This window comes from Pseudonaja textilis, chromosome 1, assembly GCF_049901715.1.
Source record: "Pseudonaja textilis isolate UNSWEBS1 chromosome 1, rPseTex1.2, whole genome shotgun sequence".
In the NCBI taxonomy this organism is placed as follows: Eukaryota; Metazoa; Chordata; class Lepidosauria; order Squamata; family Elapidae; genus Pseudonaja; species Pseudonaja textilis.
The window spans coordinates 188,327,691-188,348,877 of NC_141990.1; the positions used below are offsets into that span (position 1 = coordinate 188,327,691).

Below are 21,187 nucleotides of genomic sequence, written 5' to 3' on the forward strand. Positions count from 1 at the left end.
TGAGTTTGTATCTATTGTGCGCGCTTGTATTGTTATGGTTGAAGCTGAAGTATTCATTGACAGGTAGGACATTGCAATATATAATTTAATTCCAGAAGCGGCGGCTGTTTACATGGGAATGGCAGGGACCAGACCAAACTTGGGAGCCTTTTCCGGCCTGTGATAGTAGCACAGAGATTCCCAAGGCCGCCCAACACCCAGAAGGCTAGAGAAAACAAAACATGACAAAAAAGAAGGCAGCCGAGCTCAGCGATCCCCATTCTCTTAGGTTCATAGCAGAGTGGGGAGGCTAATCTGGAAACAGCATCCAGAGTAATAGTAATAATTCGTTGCAAATCCAGCCGTTTGGTTGGAAGCACTCTTTCTCTACATTTACGCCATTGCTTTGGTCTAGCACCCTGCCCTTCTGCCAGCTGAAGTCCCTACTTATGGAAGGAGGCTTCAGAACAGTCAGATGTAACTGTAACCATTGTTACAAGCCAAGAAGGATTCCTTTCAGGGCATCAATAAAAGTACAGCTTTTGAATTCTATGAATCTATTAACTCCCGCATTAGGCTATGTGAAGAGATCTTCCCTATTAAAAAAGGTTGCACAAAGCTCTTTATTGTTGAAATGGTGGTTCAGTGTTACTGCCGATTGTTCTATTTCCCAGTAGTGAACCACCACATTAGCAAGGCATAAACTGGACACAGAATACAATTGTATGCTATGCCTACGTTGATTTATTTATTAAGAATTGCATCATACAGAGCTTTATTTGGACATTTCCAAGAGATGCATAGGATTAAGCTTAAATTCCGATTTGCAATGAGATTGAGGAAATCAATATTCCGATTTTTGGATCCAAGCAAATTGGACAGCGTAAACTTTTTTCAATTGCTATGTATTTCATCAGTAATAGAAAATTGGTGCTTTACACACTCATGAAATCATGTTTTTATTGCAATAATAATCACTTCCTTCAAAATCCTTAGAAGACCAATGGACTACAGTTATTTCATATTTCTATCACTTCTTTGAAAAACTTATAATTACCACCAAGCCAAATATATTACTTTGAACAGTAGAGAAGAGCAGGAAAAGTGACACAGCAAAGCTTGAGAGAACAAAATTAAGAAGTGGAATAGCTAACCACCAGTAAAGATTAGGAATCATATTGAATCATTATTGTCTGGCCTAGGATGCCACCAAATGGAAGCAATAGGATGAAGTTTCTTCCTTCTTATTTGGCCACTGAGAATCCAGGAAATGTTCTCCAATAATCCTCCATCAAATGGCTTCAGCGAGGATAAGGTGACAGCAGCAACCTGGAGGGACAGACCTGTCTCCTGATAGAAAAGAACAGCGACAAAAATGGAGCAGCAGAGGTGGTGGCAGCTACTTCAGGTTTGGGGCTGGGTTTCCTTCTCCAAAGAACCTCATAGACCCTTTTTCATGCTCCAGACAATGGAAATCTGGAGAGAGAAAGCGAGAATGAAATGCATAGGTAATGTTCCTTTTGGGAGAGGGGCAATGCTCCAAAACAAAGGGAGAATTTCAGGGGTGGGATTCTACAGGTTCGCACTATTTGCTAGAACCGGTTGTTAACATTCTAAGCAGTTCGGAGAACCAGTTGTTAGAAGAAATTACTGGCCTAATCCTGTAAGGAAAGCAGGAAGGAAACATTCTGGTGTTGCTTACAGAAACTGCCTCTCCGTTAACCCTTATTACATTCTTGGCAGGACTAGACTTCCTGTCTTGGGAACGTCTCTAGAGTTTTCCCCCACTCCTTTGCTGGTACTTTGATTATGTGAAGTAACCATTCAAAGTTACAGTGGCACTGAAAAAAAGTGACTTATGACCATTTTTCACACTTACGGCTGTGGCAGCATCCCTACAGTCATGAGAGGCCAAGCGAGGAGATGCTTGCCTCGATGTGAGTGATGTTGAGTTGGCCATGCCCAGCCAGTCATATGACCACCAACTAAGCCACACCCATAGAACTGGTTGTTAAAAAAATTTGAATCCCACACCTGGAGAATTTGTACATAAAAAGTAGATACCCAATCAGGGCTGCAAAAATTGGGAGGACCACTGGATGGCAGCAAGGAGTTGGAGTTGTATTGCGTTGCTGCCATCTAGCTGTTTCTGTATTTTTGCATCCCATATTCTGGTAGTCTAAAAATATGTGCTGACCTTGATTTGATTAACACATGGATGCATATTACACATATGGAAAGAACTAAAGTGTTATAAACATTCCTTCTTTCATACGTAGAGCACTTCATACAAATCTAATGATTTTTGGCAAAACAATCTCAAATTGTAGACTGAGGAGGGGAAGCTTCGTGGGAGTAGGGAATTGTAAAGCTTTGAACTAAAATTAAAGGAGACCATTTTATATAGGAAACTAGTTTTTCCTGTATCAGGGAAACTCCCAATCATTCTGCCAGTGAGCTCCTAGATTTCTGTCCTGTAAGTACCACTGGGGACCAAACAGTCAACAGTAGTAGCATGTACACTTTCAGATTAAGTTACAATTGCCAGGTAAGGAGCCCATCCAGAATGAATCAAAATGAGCTATGGTTGGCATGAATAGAAGGATGCAGCTCGCATCCAAGTATCCTTTCTAAGAGAAAACAAACTGGAAAACTACTGTACCAAACCAGTTTATTGATCCAGTTAAGTCAGGATTGCCGGAAAAAATCCAGCAAAAGTTAAATCAAAATTCAATAGTGGTTTTCATATAGTCATAACATATTACTTTCAAATTTTGCTGGATTGTGCCCATTAAAAATTCATACCAGTATGTATAGTGTTACTTTGGTACAGAGGAGATAGCAACTTTGCTGCAGCCTTAAAAATGCATTGTGAAGTTCAGTGACTTCAGCAATCTTCAGAAAAATATTATATACCTGCAGGCAGGGACTTCCTTACTATTTATGTTTGTGAGCTGCTTTGGTTGCTTTTTTTGTTTTGGCTGAAGAACAAAGCATAAATCCTTGCTTTTTCCTTCTTCTTTTATTAAAGAAACAACATGAGAGAACTAAATAATCCATTGTTAGGGGAAAAAACTCAAACAAAAGAAAGAAAACCAAATGCTTGAAAGTACATATCCATGTATTTACTTGAATGATAATTGAATTTAAGATGAATATCCCTAAAAGAAAGAGTGAACATTTATTTATTGGTGGACAGGTGCGTTTGTGTATAACAGAGATAAAAATGTATGTCCTGCTTCCCACTTTGTCACCTTAAGGTTAGAACCTACAACTTCATTTGAAACCAGACCTGGATATTTATTTGTGATATACATTATTTTTGAATGTACTATATATCACAAATAAGTATATGGGATAAGTGGAATGGGTAATTACAAAATTACGAAAAAAGGTTAAAATTAAAATTAAGCAAACATTTCCAAAGGGTGATTAATTTTTAAATGATTTACTTTTCAGTGAGGATGTTCAAAGACATTTGCAGTTTTTCATACTTTATTGTTTTTAACAGCATTATTTCTTATCAGTATAAGAGGACTTTGACTATCTCCCTCACCCAACTCACAGGTACAATATTAGTGCCTGTAGTTGTACTTTTTAAATATCCTTATTTGTATTTCCATATAGACTAAAATTTGTATAGATGATAAGTGAAATCAATTAGGAAAATATGGTTAAAATAATAACTGACCATTTGAATAAAATTTATCTTTCTTATATTTATGTTGTTGTATTAATTATTCAGCCACAGCAAATAACCCACACCTGTAAATACTACTGCTCCAGTGAAGGACAGCGCCTTGCAGTAAGAAACTTGACAACTAAGAGTAAGAATTGATTTCTTACTCAGTCAATTTACATTCCCTAGGAAATATGGTCAATAAATTAACAGGAGGTTCATTTGAAAGATTGCTGAATGATATTCTCCATTTCTTCAAAATTTTCTACAAAAGGGCATTGTCACCAAAGATGAATCAATTTGATATGAATCAATTTGCTTTCAACTCTGCCAATGTAATCCATAAAGGTTATAATTTATAAACTGTCACTAGACAACTCTGACCCATTGGGTTATCATTTCAGAGATATTCCTCAGCAGATTCCTCAATGTCTTCAACAATAGCAGAGCTTGTATTAATTTCATTGGAAGATTTCTTTGAAATTTAAGAAGATATTAAAAGATGTATCTGCCTTGAAAGTAGCTCATATTAAACCGTTCAGCACAGAAAAACAGCAGGAGTTAACCACAGGAAATATTTTATGGCATTTTATATTGTGCCATAAAATGGTTTATGATAAATGGTTTTTATGTCATAAAATGTTGATAACATTTGCCAAATTTCAATTGCGTAGGAGCAATGGGCTCATGGATTTTGCACACATTCTGTAAGTTTACCTATATGAAATACTTTGGTTTTAAAAATCTTGCCTCATGATGCACCGTTAAAAGTTACAGACACAAGAATTTTAGTAATATACAGATTTTAGTATAACCTATCATCAAGGTCAATTCTTGCTGAAATAGAGTAAAAAGGAAGTATTTGCCTCAAACAGTTTCCGTGAGATTCATCAAGTTGAAATTGAAAACTATTCTTCCAGATGATGTTTTCAAGACTTAAAAGGAAATTAGTTGTATTGAATACACTTTATATAATATTGACAATATTTGCTTCTTATTAATGAAGCTGGTATACACCCCATTCATCCGATAGCGCTTACAGTCACTGACAGAATTTGATTAATTTATGAAAAACGTATCAAACTTGATTCATTTGAATCCAAATTGGACCATGTAACAAATCTCTTTGTTATATATTTGCACTTTGTTTTATATATATATATATATATATATATATATATATATATATATATATATATATATATATATATATATATATATATATATATATATATTTGTTTTCTGAGGTTCTCATGGTATTTGTATGTGGATCTTTGGTTGTTGGGTTTTCTCCCGCGTAAGATTCAAAGTGTCTGGCAACGTTTCGATGAAGTCTCATTCATCATCATCAGGCCTCTGTCTTTGGCTCTTGCTTTTCAGAGTGATGTGAGGTTGCAGCTGCTTTTTCTTTCTAACTGTCAGTGGGGTGGGATTTGAATGGGTGGGGGCTTGGCTGTGTTCTGATTGGGTGGGGGTGTCTTCTCATTGGTGGGGGCCTGGCTGTGTTTTGATTGGTTGGGGGTTGGCCGTGTTCTGATTGGCTGGATTTCTTGCTGCCCGGCTTCGAGTTCGAGGTCGCGCTGCATCTCCATAGTTGGTGTCGGCTTGCTTCATGTATGGCTCGGAGGGGTTTGGAGTGGGCAGTGGTGAGGTTGCAGGTATTCGTCTGTTCATGAGGGCGGGTTTCCAAATGGCTGGGAGGCGGGAGGTGTCATCTCGTTTGTTCATGCTGTGTGGGCGTTTTTCTATCTAAAAGAAGCCTTGACAGCCATCCAAAACAAATACAACCCCCGCAAGCACATCCTAGATCTGACCAACCACTGCCTATCCAATACATACTTCACCTACAATGGACAAAAATACAAACAAATAGAAGGAGCACCCATGGGATCACCCCTCTCACCTGTCATCGCAAACCTCTACATGGAACACTTTGAAACACAAGCTCTAGAAAAATACGACCACAAACCCAAACTCTGGCTCAGATACGTAGATGACACCTTCATAATCTGGCCACATGGGAAAGAAAAACTAAACAAGTTCCTCACACACCTCAACAGCCTACACCCCAAGATACAATTCACCATGGAAACAGAAACCAACAATCAACTTCCCTTCCTAGATGTCTTGGTATACAAAAGATCCAATGGCTCCCTAGGACACACCATCTACCAAAAGAAAACACATACAAACCGCTATCTACATGCACTCTCACACCACCACCCAGCACAGATCAATTCCGTAGCAAAACACTCATCTCCAGAACAAAATGCTTAGCCGATGAACAACACCAAAAAGCCGAACTACACACCCTCACCAACGTACTTACAGCCAATGGATTCCAAAGACACAAGATTACCCACCTAATCCAAAAAGAAACCCCAACCAAAATCCAAGACAGAGAACAAGAAAACGGCAAAGCCCTCCTCCCATATATAAAAGGCACTACAGACAGAATCAGCAAGATCCTCCAAAACACAATATTAAAACAGCATTTTGCACAAACAGAAAAATATCCACCATCCTAAGAAACCCCAAAGACAGAGTTGAATTAGAAAACCAAGGAGTATACGAAGTCCCCTGCACTGCCTGCCCTGCCACATACATTGGACAGACTAACAGAAGAATTAGTGCACGCATTGAAGAACATAAGAACTCAATCAAAAAGAAGAAACGACCTCTTCCCTGGTCCAACACCTCAAAGCCACAGGACATAAAATTAACTTTAAAAATACCAGAACTATTGCCAAAACCGAACACTTCAACAGCAGAATAATCAGAGAAGCCATAGAAATAGAAAAACGCCCACACAGCATGAACAAACGAGATGACACCTCCGCCTCCCAGCCATTTGGAAACCCGCCTCATGAACAGACGAATACCTGCAACCTCACCACTGCCCACTCCAAACCCCTCCGAGCCATACATGAAGCAAGCCGACACCAACTATGGAGATGCAGCGCGACCTCGAACTCGAAGCCGGGCAAGAAATCCAGCCAATCAGAACACGGCCAACCCCCAACCAATCAAAACACAGCCAGGCCCCCCACCAATGAGAAGACACCCCACCCAATCAGAACACAGCCAAGCCCCCCACCCATTCAAATCCCACCCCCACTGACAGTTAGAAAGAAAAAGCAGCTGCAACCTCACATCACTCTGAAAAGCAAGAGCCAAAGACAGAGGCCTGATGATGATGAATGAGACTTCATCGAAACGTTGCCTAGACACTTTGAATCTTACGTGGGAGAAAACCCGAACAACCAAAGATCCACATACAAATACCATGAGAACCTCAGAAAACAAATATATATATATATATATATATATATATATATATATATATATATATATATATATATATATATATATATATATATATATATTTTTTATTTTTATATTTATATTTGTTTTCTTAAGTTTTCGGGGGTATTTATACGTATGGCATTCAGCTTTGTTCGGGGATTTTCCCATGTCATTGTAGTTGTGCTTTTAAAGTTGTAGCAACGTTTCAGCAGAATCTCATCTGCCATCATCAGGCTTCCGTATAGTGTTCGTCTGTGAGTCAGACTTTCACAGCTGTTTCAGTTTTAAATTTGGGGCTAGCCTACTGCTGTGCCAGAATGGTTTTTTCTTCATCCTGATTGGTTGGGAGTCTTGGTCTGTGTTTATTGGTCTTGGAGTTTGCTGAGTTCTGCTTGATTGGTATTTCTAACATCTTCAGTCTGTTTTGTAGCTTTTTTTGTCATGATTGTTTGGCAACATTGTGTTTCCTGTATTGGAGGCTTGATCCACAAAAACACACTGAGACATAATGGAGACCTAGAAGATGAACAGATCTATGGAACAGCTGTCCTGCCCTACATAAGAGGTACTACAGACAAAATCAGTAAGATACTACACAGGCATCACATCAAGACTGCCTTCAAAACAGACAGAAAAATAGCAGCCATCCTAAGAAACGCCAAAGATAAAATCGACCTGGAAAACCAAGGCATATATGAAGTCCCCTGTGCATCATGCCCTGCCACATACATTGGACAGACCAATAGAAGAATAAGTACCCACCTGGATGAACACAAAAATGCTGTAAAAAAGCTGGAACACACTTCCTCACTAGTCCAATACATGAAAGCAACAGGTCATAGCATCGACTTCAATGGCACCAAAACCTTAGCCACTATAGAAAACCCCAGCTACAGAATTATCAGAGAAGCCATAGAGATTGAAAAAAGACCTGAAAGCATGAATAGAAGAGATGACTCCACCAGACTGTCAATTATCTGGAAGCCTGCACTCTCAAACAAAAAAATCTCCACACCACAAGCCAGGCAAACACCAGGGCACAAACAGATTCCCCCTAATACCTCCAGCTCAAACACATCCCAACCAGGCACCCAGATGAAACCTAGTTTCCTAACAAATGATAGCCGTCCATTGACTTGGAGCCAAGCTGCACTAAAAGCCTCCAATACAGGACATACAGGGCCCAGCAGAGATTATACTACCTGAGACTTCTCAGAAAACAACAACTGAATGGAAAACTGCTGGTGCCTTTTACTGCTGCACCATAGAGAGCATTTTAACATAGTGCACCTCTGTATGGTTTGCCAATTGCACAGTGGCTGATAGGACAGCACTCCAGAGGGTTAGTGTCATTGCCCAGAAGATCATTGGTTGCCCTCTCCCTTCTTTGGAAGAGCTTTATAGTTCCCACTGTTGTAAGAAAGTTCAAACATTCTCAAAGATCCATCTGATCCTGGGAACCCTTTTTTTGAACTATTACCATCTGGCAGACGGTACAGGATAATAAAAACAAGAACAAATAAGCTAAAAAATAGCTTCTATCTGAGGGTGGTAGGTCTTTTGAATTCTGCTGTATAGTGTTGGTGCGGTGTCAGGGTTTTTGGTTCAATGTGTGGAGGGTGAAAGATGTTTGTTTGTGTTTATTTTCATGGTCATGATGTGCACTGAAGATGGTGTTTGATTTTGTTGTACAAGGTACAATGACAGTAAAGTATAATGTAAAGTAAAGTAAAGTGAAGTAAACTAAATTAAACTAAAGACATACCAGCTACCAAGCATTCAAATGTTGATCATGTGACCATGGGGATGTTGCAATAGTTCTAAGTTTGAAAAATGGCCATTAATCACTTTTTTCAGTACCGCTGTAATTTTGAACAGCCACCAATTGAATAATTAATTGTAAGTCGAGGACTACTTGTACAATCAAACAATTATATAAATTATAATTAAAGCATTTCATGTTGATGTAATTAAAATTAAGTGAATCAAGTTTTGTTTTTTTTCATGGTCCATTCACATGGTTGGCTTCACCTTACTTATTTTTGGGAACGTATCTCTTAGTAACCATCCCAAAGTTCAAAGGAGATTCTCAGACTTGGGTATCCCCACCTGAAGAGAATAGAGACTCATCCAGTGGTGCTATTCTACCGCTTCGGCCCGGTTCTGCTGAGCCGGTAGTGCCGATGAGCAGCAGAAACGGAACCAGTTCTCTCCAATGCTCAGCTGTTGGGCCTGCCCACCCGCCCGGGCTCCCCTACTAACCTTTATGTCCCGCTTTTGAAGCCTAGCTGCTTTGCGTGACACAGCAGACTGTTGCACGGCAGCTGCTAAAGCGACAGGAAGAGTGCAGGCTTGCAGGAGGTGCAGGAGTCAAAAAGCCTCTGCACCTGCGCAAAGTGCGCATCTGGTACGTGCGCAAAGTGTGCCCACCAAACTGGTGGTAAACATGTTTAAAACGCACCACTGGACTCAGCTTGTTTTTCTTCCCCATCTACCGCTTGCTCTGCTCTCCCAGAAGTACATATAACAGAAATTTGTAAGTATTATAATGATTATTGTAATAGTAATAATAATAATACTTACAATTATTAATAATTATCCTCAATTCTTAGGATAAACATAAGACCTTCCCCATCCCACACCAATCAGTATTTTCTATATTCTTGTTTAATATTTGAATATTTGATTTGCCTGAATGCGAATAGCTTTTAGATTGAAGTTCCCTCTACCACATCAAACATTCACATTATTTACCATGTCAAGAAATAGAAAATTTTGAAAGGAATTTGCACATGGAGCATTTTGGGACAAAATTTATAAATGTAATTCTTAGGAGATTAACATAATTTGCTTGCATTCAATTGGGCCCACTCCATAAATGGTAAGTGGGCCTTATTCTTGATAGCCTCTGTAGCTTAACCTTTTAAGAGTCCCATCATATGACGGTAATATTTATTAAGGAGCCTGTACTTGCTACCAGAAAAGATCATACGTCCCAGCAGCAATATTATTACATTTATTGTTGTACTTAACACCTTTTGTAATTCCCTTCACTTAGTCAGAATACTCAGGGCAGCTGGCAGAAAAATAAAAAAATAAAAGATCATGAACATGCAACTACAGAGCAGATTGAGAAAGCAGAAACATTATTCCAAAAGAGCAAGCATAATAAAATTCAAGGCCTAAACCCGGTTAAGGTAACACCCTGGAAACCCTAGACAAGCAGGCAGGGTTATTGTCTGTAATGAAAGCCATTGCGCTGAGTTCCAGGTACCCCTTGTTCAGGACAGCATCATTGGAAAGCCCTCGACTGTGACCAAGCAATATCAATAAAACCACAAATGGTCACCAATTGGACAACCATAACAATTGGTAACCAAATATATTTACCAGATTTACAAAATATATTTTCCTCTAAGCAGTTTAGGAGACGTATATTATTCTCTCAGCTGCTGCTGCTGCTCTCTCCTTTATGGCCACAATAACTCTGGAAGCTCACTTAGACTGAGGAACTTGGCAAAATATTTAGCAAAGTTCATGATCCTGTGGGATCAGACACCCCCCCTCCAGTTTTTATTTATTGTGCCACATGGGCTGGTTTCCTGTTTTGCTCCATCTTGTTAGAAACATTCCTTGCATTTTGCAGGCATGCAACAGAAGCCTATGCCTTGCAAAAATCAGCACAACAACATTGTAAAATGAAATCCAGACTGTCAGACAAATTGGCTGTATCGATTTCCCTATGAAGGTTCCATTTAAATTTCCACAGAGGGTCACTGCAAGGAGAATTGAACTTCAAGAAGGATAAATCTGCCTCAGCCACCAGACACCATTCTTCCCTTAGTTCTTGGATGTGGAGTTAGTTCTCATTTGTTAACTTAGTTGCCCATTCAGAACCATTCATATCTGACGCGATGATTTGTGGAAGAGCAACATGTCTTCTGTTGGCAAATCTCCAAAGCTGCTTCTTATTTCCAGCTGTTTCAGCAGAAAAACTTGGCCCATAGGAAAGGAGGGCCCCTGTTCAGGAAACCCTCTGGCACCTGAGCAGAATAAAGAAGATTTACCACCATTCTATAGTAACATCTTATCTCATAAGTGATAGAGAGTGGAAGACTTCCTACCTCAACATTTTGACACACTACTTACTACTTACTTCTCCAGAGGAGATATTTTCCCTGCTATTAAATGTACTGTATAGCTATCCTGGGCAGGCCACTTTTAAAACTGCAGCTCTTTATTTTATAGCCCACACAGACTCTGATCATAACGATGGCAAAAATTAGCCATTTCTCACCTCTGCTGCCTTCTCTGCAGAGATAACAGTTATTTTTTCTGGGAATAATTTTTTCCCCCATGGCAAACATTTTCTTTGCATATGTTAAAAGTCCTACTCCGTTCTTGTTTCCTCCAGGAAAAGTTTCTTTCTTCCTTTGTATATCTATATTATCTATCCACCTTCCCCAGTACCAGTCTAGACAAGTTTACTGTATTTGAGATCACTCAGTTAACTCATCCTATTTGTTTCAAAAGGACCTCAAAGCATCTTTATTTAAAAGCCAGTGGGCTTAACGGTACTTCAAAGGAAGCAGATACAAAATCTGAAAAGAAGTTTCAGTGAACAGTGTGTGTGTGTGTGTGGGGGGGGGAATACAGACAGTCCTTGACTTACAACAGTCCATTTAATGACCGCTCAAAGTTACAATGGCCCTGAAAAAAGTGACTTACAATGTTGTAGCATCCCCAGGGTCATGTTTTGTGACCTGACAAGCAAAGTCAACGGGGAAGTCAGATTTACTTAACAACCATGTGACTAACTTAACAGCAGTGATTCACCTAACAATGGTAGCAAGAAAGGTCATAAAATGGGGCAAAATTCACCTAACAGCTATTTCACTTAGTAACAGAAATGTTGGGCTCAATTGTGGTCATAACTCGAAGACCATTTGTAGATGGAAAGTCCATGGAAAACACCATTGAAAGAACTCACAGGAAAGCATATTGTTTTAGGTTTTTTTTTTTATTTCTACATACAGTTTATCATTATTTTGATTAAACGGTTTGGTGAAACTGAGAAGCTTACAAGCTAAGTCACGAGGGCAGAAAGGTATGTGTGTTTATGCCATCTTCTGTCGTCTTCCATGGCTTTTTCATTGGGCACGATACTTTAATGTAGGGCACATAAGTTGACAATGCTGAAATGCAACACCTCCTTTAGTCTCACTCACCGACTAACTTTTCCCACTTTGACCTGTTCTTTACATTTTACCTCCACACATGAGAACTCTGGAATGAGGCTTCTGAAGAAAGGCCTTCCCTCATGAAAATTGTATCTGTGTGACCATTTGGGTGGGTGGGGAAAATCCATGCCCAGTTTGGAATCCTCACCACAAGCCCTTCAAGAAAAATAGCTCTATATGTGAGTGCATAAGGAAGACATCGAGAGGGTCTTGGGATAATACAGTAATCCACTCAGATTTATCTTGTACTAAGATGGGTGGTCAATAAATTTTGCAAACAAACAAATAAATACATAGGTTTCCAAAGTGGTTGAAATGTATTTGAACATCAGTAGCTCAGCTGGTAGTTGGGCTGTTGGGCTGAGCTCCAAGCTTGGCAATTGCAAACGTTTCGTCACCATTTGAGGAGACGTCGTCAATGTGCTTTGGATTAGGCTCATCTGTCAGAGCACTTGGCCTTTAAATACTTTTTTACGCGATGCAAATTAGCGTGAATGTCATTTGTTCGGTTACTTCGGAGTCGTGGTCTGGCATTGGACTGTATGATTGGCTGGCTGTTGTTATGGAGACACAGTCTTTGGTTTTAAGTATCGTCTGTGTGATTGTAAATTGGTGTTGTTCGTTCAGATACCACCAAGTCAAGGTCTGATTTTGGTCCGTTTGAATGACTGGTTGTTGTTACTGAGACATGGTCCAATTTCTTATGAGCTGATGAGTTGTGATTTTTGTTGTTGCGTAGTGGGGTGTCTGTCCATTTAAAATGCTACCTTTGGGATCACGGTTGATGCAGTTCTTTCGTTCTCAGCAATTGGTAGACTGCATCAATGTCAATATGTCTATTTATTGACTTCTTGATGGAAAACCAGGCTTCAAGGAATTCTCTTTCTCTCCTTGATTTCACCTGGGTTACAAGTTACAGGCTTCCAAGGTAGAAAAATTCCATTTTGTAAAGTGACCTGAGAAATGGAGAGAATCCATGTATGAGGTTGTAAATCAGAGGTGGTATTCAGCAAGTTCTGACCACTTCTGGAGAACCGGTAAGCAGAAATTTTGAGTACTTCGGAGAACCAGCAAATGTCACCTCTGGACATTTTACAGTATCCTTCCCCTGCCACGCCCACCAAGCCACGCCCACAGAATCGCCAGTAAAATTTTTTGAATCCCACCACTGTTGTAAATCCTTTAATATCAGAGGTGGTATTCAGCAGGTTCTGACCAGTTCTGGAGAACTGGTAGCGGAAATCTTGAGTAGTGCGGAGAACTGGCAAATACCACCTCTGACTGGAGATTTTACAATATCCTTTCCCTGCCACGCCTACCAAGCCATACCCACAGAACTGGTAGTAAAATTTTTTGAAACCCATCACTGTTTAATATGCTTTAGGAAATGTGAAGTAAATGTTAAAGCATTTACTTCACAGAAGACCATCATATTCTCCTCATATGGTGGTATTCCTTGTGTAGGTAGTTGCATTTATTCATTTGTTGGAGGAAATAGATCTCTATATACAAGACAGTGCAGGCATCAAAATCCCCAGCATGTACAAAAGAGGCTGTGGTGGAAGATATAAACAGTCTACCTCAACTTTTATCTCATGACTCAATGGCAGATTAAGTTATACCACCAGAAAGAAAGAATATTTTTTTTCACCAGTAGAAAGAATTATAAACACATTTTGGAGCAGTATAAGGGTGTCTCAATTTCAAGGTAATTTGTTATAAATCACAAATCATTTTATGCAATCTGGTAAAACCCACAGGAAGATAATTCAATCCAGCTGAGAAATGTGGTTCACCACAAAGTTCAAGAAACACCAGTGGGGAGTCCTTTTTTGACCCTCCTAACAAATGCCAACATTAGCTGCTAAAATTTGCTTCCTGTAAACATGCTGGATGCTGTAAACATGCTAAATGCAGAAAAATAGACAGATAATTGATTGGGTAGAGGACATAAAAGAATGAAGGACTGTAATTAGGAGTAATTTTTCTGGAAAAAAAACCACACACATAGCTGAATGCAATTACAATTAAAAGGAACTACATATAGTCCTTGACTTATGACCAGAACTGAACCCAACATTTTTGTTACTAAGCGAGACAGTTGTTAAGTGAATTTTGCCCCATTTTATGACTTTTTTGCCACGGTAAGCTAAGTTGGTAACCCACTTGTTAAATGAATCTGGCTTCCCCATTGACTTTGCTTGTCAGAAGGTTGCAAAAGGGGATCTACATGACCCCGGGACATTGCATCCATCATAAATGTGAGTCAGTTGCCAAGCCTCTGAATTTTGACCACATGACCATGGGGGGGAATGCTGCAATGGTCATAGATGTGTAATACAGACAGAAATCTCCTTTTTTCGGTGCAGTTGTAACTTCAATCATTCACCAATGAACTCTTGTAATTCGAGGACTACCTATATAACAATAAAGAGCAATGTAAGGTTGGAGATGCACCACGAAGTCTGTACAGACTCTTCCGTCTGCCTCTCTCCCTCACACACACACACAAAACTTCTCTCTTTTTCAAATACAACTCTATTTCCCCCTCCTCCCTAACCATATTTGGGATTTTAGGCTTTTTGACTAGGAAGTTGTGGCAGCCTCCACTATCCCAAAAACAAACATATAATATGTGCACTGGCAATGCCCAAGAGAAAGAAGAAAGGTTTGGGAGATCACCTCTGAGCTTAGATATCCACTAGGCTCCATTTCCTCCCCCGTTAGATCTTTTGCCTCATTACTATGTGGGCTCCTTGGAGGCCAGCCAAATAACTCTTGCACTTAGGGGCATTATTAACATCAAAGTGCATTCTATGAGACATCAGGAATGTGGGCTATCACATGTACCTGACTCTGTTAGTACATCCTCTAACCCCCACTCCTTTAACCTCAAAATATCCACTATTGACCTCACCCCATTCCTAAGAGGCGTGCATAAGTGTACAATCTTGCCTACTGTCCCTGTCCTATTGTCCCCATTTATTCGTACCTATTTTCTGTATTCTTACTCATGTTTATACTTATATCTATTATCTTGTAAGCGATTGACAAATCAAATCAATCAATCAATCTATAAAATAAAATAAATAAAGGTAGGGTTCAAAAATCAAAATCAGTGTTAGATAGCAAGCAAGGAGACACAGAAAACACATTCTTAGTTGCTATCTAATGATTGTTTAATTATTGCAATCCAGATAGGACATTCCTACCGGAAAGAAGACAAAACAGAGCAGAATCAAGACAGACAGAAATTGAATTGGCTTAAAAGTGCCGGTGGATAGAGAATAAAACTCTGTTCAGAGTGTCTGGCATGATTTTGGCTGTCTGACCACCTTCAGACAATAGCAGTTATAGACATCAGTAATTTGCCATGAGTTTATAAACATAATCTAGAGGAATCTTCATTTTTATATAATAACCAATTCTCTAGATCAAAACCTAGAGACTTTGAAGCCAAAGCAGATCCAATGAATGCCATTCATAGATCTCCAGCTGCCACTTTCTCTGTCATTCACTTGATAACATTCTTTTTAATCCATTAATAGTATAGATAGTTATTTTTTTTTTATTAGATGTATATGCCGCTGAACTCCCAATAATTTGAAGCAGCTCGGAGATAAAAACACTACCCCAAAACCCAACAATTATAACAACCCCACATCCCAAAACAAAACCAACAAGTAGACAAAAAGAAACAAAAATGAAGAACAAAAGATGATGAAATGCCAAAAGACAGGAATGGAAAAAAAGGGAGAAACCTACAAATCCAAGGGAATTCTTAGTTGCCATCTACACAGAGGAGAAGCCATCAACCAGGATGAGAAAGCCAAAGAGTGGCAAAGTATAAAAGAACAAAGGAAAAAAGTAATCACAAGTGCCACAAATTGAGCACAATAGGAATTAATGGTGGGAGGCCCACATGGAGTGGTGATTGAAAGTTGAAACAAACAGAAAACAAAAAAACCCAGAAGGGGGTAGCAAGGGAAACTGGAAAATAAATAGGGACACTTTCCTTTTTTTTTCCCTGTGGATTTGAACCGTTGCTAAAACAACTAAGGAGCCAAGGAGGCATTTGTCAGGATGCTCCAATCATACTGCTTTGTTGAGGAGGAATGTGGGTGTTGGAAGAAATATCCTTCTGGGTTCAGTTCCAAGTGGGGAAGAAAGACACTGGAAACATAGTGGCTGCTTGGAAGGAAGGTTTAGTGGTGGCCAGGATGCCTTGGGTGAGGAAGGAAAGGGCGGATACGCTGATAGTGCAAGCCCTACTGTGCATGCGCGCGCAGCCTCCTGAAAACTGATTGTTGGATATCTGGCACACATGCGCAGGGGGCGGAGGAGGGTACGTGGGAGATGCACGCGCATGTGTAGGGATGCGCTGAGGGGATCGTGCATGCATGCGCAGATGCACAATGTGTGAGGGAATCGCACACACATGTATAAAAATGCATGGCGCGCGAGGGGGAAAATTGAGTGGGATGCACAGACGCGAGGCGTGCGAGGGGGGTCACACGCACATGCACAGGGGCTGTGGGGGGGCCTCTCAGCATGCATTGCCTTCTGAGTGCTGGCATGCAAGTGCATGCAAACAAGGGTATGTGCAATTATCAGCATGGGAGCCGAAAAAGGTTAGCCACCACTGTTTTGTACCCTCTGTTGGGATTTGAATTGGAGCTTGTATTCTGATTGGAGCTTGTATTCTGAAAAGGGCTTTGGGCAATTCCTATTATAGCTCTACCTGGAGTAGATCTTTGTTATGTAAAATAGACTGGCCTAGGCCAGAGTAATGGCCCATTAGCAAATTGGGGGGGGGGGCTTTCTGCTTCTGAGGTGAGTTACTGCTTCTGAGTTTCTACTCTTTTTAGGGGAAATATTCTGCCTTTTTAGTATATCCTAAAATATTTCATTTTCCAAGGAGCGGGGTGGATTTTAACTTCGAACAGGGGGAAAAATACATGAAATGCTAGTTCTTTCCTGTCTCTGATTTTTAGTTTCTGTGTTTGAAACATGGATTACAAATGTTTGAGTTCATTAACAACCAATGTGTTGAGACCAAACAATTGCTTTATGAAAGCATAGTTTTGCATTTGATATATAAATTCCATTTTTATTGCTTATCTTGCTTTGATAGGAAATACAGGTAAAGCTTTGTGAACAGAATACACCTAACACTGATAAAGTGTCTCACCAGTTTTCATGCAGGTGAATGAATACAGTCTAAGCAACTCTAATGACATTACAGATGTTACTATGATTGTCCAAATTTGGGAGATGGGTGGGAAGAAATTGATATGCATACAACTATTGTATTGTATTCATATAACTCTAGTATTGTATTCATAACTAGTTCGATACAAAACAATGTGGTCGGGCTTAGTTTTGGGGCAGGAAAATAAGGGGAAAAAAATTCTGCCTCTGCCTACCTGCATCCATCAATATTCATCTGGATAGCGTCCTGTCAGTTGAGGGCTGTTTGGAAATTGAAACTATTTGCTGTGTGAGCAAGAAGGAGAAAGCAAGGAGCCTGGGCGTGGCTTAGCTCAACTGCTCTGTACTAAAGCTGGTTGCTGCTGTGAACCTGAAACTCCTCTGCTTGTGTTTTGCACTTGGAGCAGATTTCTTTTCAGGTGGGGAGGGGGAGTAGAACTCCTTAGCATCAGAGCGTGTTAATAATAATATACGAAATACTAATGCTCTGATGCTCATTTTGAAAAATCCTTTCTTAGTGAGCACCTAGAAGCCAAGAGGAATATACATGCCAAATTTCAAGTTTGTAGGCTTTACGGTTCTGGAGATTTTGTGATGATGCATGAGTAGTATTTCGCTTTTTTATATATATATAATGGATAAATGTTTAGGCACAGAATTCTGCTGTATGAACTACATGATCCATTATTTATTTTTTGTAATTTAGTCAGTCAAAGGTATTAGTATCTATAAATACCCAGGCAATGTAAGATGCCCACAGACTGATTGCCACTTCAGGAGAACTGCACCTTCTTCGTGGGAAACAGCAAACATATAATCTGATTTTACCCTCAGGATATATCTGCAAGAAACTACACTGATAAATCATTCCTGGGAAGGGATTCATGTGTTCCACCCTAAACATAATGTAGTTTGTATCCTGTCACCAGATGTCAATCTTCACATAAATTATTGCTTCTAGTGAGCTGCTGGTGGGGATGATTATTAGACATGAATATGGCTTCTGAATTATTCCAGTGATCTGAAGGTGGTGCAATGAGATATGAAATGTCAGTCTCGGCTATCACTCTTGGGTGTTAAGACTCCTAGTAAATGAGGGCAGGGAATGGGGAAAGACATAACAGTGCGTTTCATTCCTCACTTCAAAAGAAGTTACCTGTTTTATTGTTGCCATGATTAAGAGCAAATCATCCAAGATTTGCAATAGCCCTATGGGCAGAACAAACGGATCATCAAATGAAATGGACGGCCACTCAGCTGGGGAGCATGTAAATGTGTAAGGAAAAGAGCTCCCTGCAAAGATGCCAAGCATGCTTTTTAATAAAACATCTCTCATGTAAGTGAGGCTTGCTTCATAACTGCTACACGGAGAATGTTAATTAAAAAAGGACAAAGCACTCCGGTGGAAGAAAAGCAAAGCAGTAGAAAAATAATAGGATTTCCCCCCCACCACACACACAAAAAAATCTGGTGTTGAATTATGAAGGCTTAATTCAAAATTATCAGGAGCATTTGCAAACTCCTAGAAGTAGGCACAAAAGTGTTAGTTGATTGAGTTCATTCCTAATCTTTTTATTTTAACTGATTATCAGAAACTTCAAGAATGTCTTTCTACAATGGGCAAAAATACACCAGCTTTATATTTGTCATCTGTATCACCAAGTCAATTTATCACATATTGCTAATTAAATAACTCCCTTGCAAGGGTTACCACTGAACCGATAAATAAACGTATATGTACTTACATAGGATAACATACTTGGTATTTGTTACTGGAAAACAGGCATTTGTAAAGAGAAAATCCAGACTGGCAGAGCAGTACCTTCAGTTATAGCTTTTTGTTTGTTTAAAATCTCTGAGTTTATTTGGCCAAGGCAATTGACCAAATTTCTTGATTTTCCTTCTCTTTCCTCTAGCGTAAATCCTTAGTTCTCTCCTTCCCAAATCATGACCACCAAAGAGTATATATATTAAATGGCTGAGAAAGACAGATGGTTCTCCCATTTGGTAAATTGTCAGGGTCTAAATGAAACAAGTTATACCTTCACGTGCCAAGATTTTTCAATTCTTCTGTCTCTCTCCCTGTCCCGCTTTTTAGAGCCTGTATGGCCTAATCTGAACGTCATGCTCTGGTTTTACACTTCCCAAGATGTGAGCTTGTTTGGCAAAGCTCCTGGAGTTGCTGATATTCCTTTTAAATAACAAAAGCATTCTCTTCATTCAGCTCAACTCCTCTGCAATCAATGGGATCCTGATGTTTGGAGTCTTCTTTTGCAATAGGAACTGTATCATAAAGGAAACCATGGAGGACTAATATTTGACTTTTCAAGGAACACAGAGAAGGCCAAGCACAACACCAAAGATTTCACCAAGGGCTTTTCTGTAAATGCTAATAGAGGCAATTCAGAGGCACCAACAAAGAGAACACAGGCCATACGCTGCAGGTGTGAGAAGCTTGAAACAAGAGGGATACTAACCCTTAATGGTATTTCATGTCATTAACTATTCTTTGATGTTCACGCACTCAAGGCTCTCTTTTATCTGGTAGGGTGGGATTCTCTTTTTCTCCATGCCTCCTTCAGCTTTCTTTGTTCACACACAGCACAACTGCATCTTTACAATTCTTTCTAGCTTTCAAAACCTCTGCAAAGTGCTTCTAAGTTAGTTTCCACAGCATCTTTGGATACTACGATCAAGTAACCAAGAGAAAGCTTATTGATTAAACCAAGAAACAGGTCAATAAAAACAATGCTACTTTTATAAGATTCCTGTACTGGGTCCTGATGATTAATTTAACTGGTAACAATTATACTTGCAATTTTATTACAGCAATTCTGAGGATACGAACTCTGTATTTTCCTTTTCTTCATTAACAGGCACTTCAAATAAGCACTCTTGTATTAAAGGTCTCAGAATAGAGTCCCTTAACAATATCTTCCTTTTAGAAAAGAGACCCTTTAAAACTAAAGATCAAAGGCCAATAGATTCTAGGTAGCAAATCTGTGTTTTTTTATTCCTTCAAATCTTGGCTGATCCGAAAGAAGCAAAGCAGGAATAGATCTGGTTAGTACTGGGAAAGGAGACAAGAGAAAAGCCCAGGAACTTAGGCCAGGAAGAAAGAAAACAACAACAGCAACCCTAGATAATGACAATAATAAACCAGTTTCTTTGCACTTTTAAAGAAATAAATCCAGTAAAAGAGTTGAGTGAGCAGATCTAAGAAAATGGAGAAGCCCTTTCTTGGCCACTGAAAGATATTTTACTCTTTAAAAGAGAGCAGCTAATGAATCTGTTTCCCTCAGCTCAAAAATGCAGTCATATCTCAGTCAAATTATTCACATTTAGAAAGCTGAAAATCTCTCAGAACCTACTGCATTTAATGGTCGTTGCTATGGATAAAATAGTGGGGAGGAAGGAGTCTTATGTCTGTTCATCACCTTGAGTTGAGGTGGCTTCCCTGACACTCTGATTAAAGCTTCACCTGATTAAAGCTTCACCTGCTTTCCATGTGTGTCACACAGACAGAGAGCTAGACTTCATCTTGACTTTCCTGACCCCACTCTGGATATTATTTGTAGCCCTTTCAGGACACCCCAAAACTACCCCTCCCCCCAGGAATTAGCTTCGCTACGCATAAGGGTGGGATAGGTGTCAGTCAGAGTGGGCAAAATTATGCTAAAGAGACCTGTACAGTAATTGCCCTTTTCAAAGCAGATTGTGTTGCTTCTCTCAATGTTTGCACAAACACTAACGCACTTTGCATTAGCAATGG

The 21,187-nt window shown here is 39.6% G+C and overlaps 1 protein-coding gene across 2 annotated transcripts in view; it reads right to left on the reverse strand.

Annotated features, from left to right (window-relative positions):
* Nucleotides 1–712: 712 nt before the first annotated feature.
* MYO3B (myosin IIIB) overlaps nucleotides 713–21,187 on the reverse strand; it is a 290,878-nt gene continuing 270,403 nt past the window's right edge. Inside the window, exon 35 of one of the 2 annotated variants that reach the window (XM_087919959.1) lies at nucleotides 713–1,455. The gene's annotated coding sequence lies outside the window, so the exon portion shown is untranslated. Of the gene's footprint in view, nucleotides 1,456–9,437; nucleotides 9,468–21,187 lie in introns of those variants that run through there. The other variant, XM_087919960.1, reaches the window with a different exon arrangement.